This window comes from Crocuta crocuta, unplaced genomic scaffold, assembly GCF_008692635.1.
Source record: "Crocuta crocuta isolate KB4526 unplaced genomic scaffold, BGI_CrCroc_1.0 scaffold893, whole genome shotgun sequence".
Lineage (NCBI taxonomy): Eukaryota > Metazoa > Chordata > Mammalia > Carnivora > Hyaenidae > Crocuta > Crocuta crocuta.
Window position 1 is genome coordinate 48,212 of NW_027527979.1, and position 329 is coordinate 48,540.

Consider the following 329-nt stretch of genomic DNA (forward strand, 5'->3'; position numbering starts at 1 on the left):
GGACATAGTTGGTACTTAGTTAGGATTTTAAAAATAAATTAATGCCACTCCCTTCACAGTGAAAATGAAAACAATGCAGTAAATTTTCATTGTATTCTTTTTTTGTGATTTCTTGCCTATGTTTAATTCTAACAAACACTGATTATTTTGATAACATTCTATCATTCCAGAAAAATATGTTTTTACTCCTCAAATTATTCTTCACTTCTAAGATGGATATGTGTGCTAAATCCAGGTGTTGAATTTCACCAGTTTCACAGTCCCACACTAGACCTCTTCATCCTTTGAATCTGTTGAAATCAGTGGCAGGGTTGTTTTCTTTTTATTTA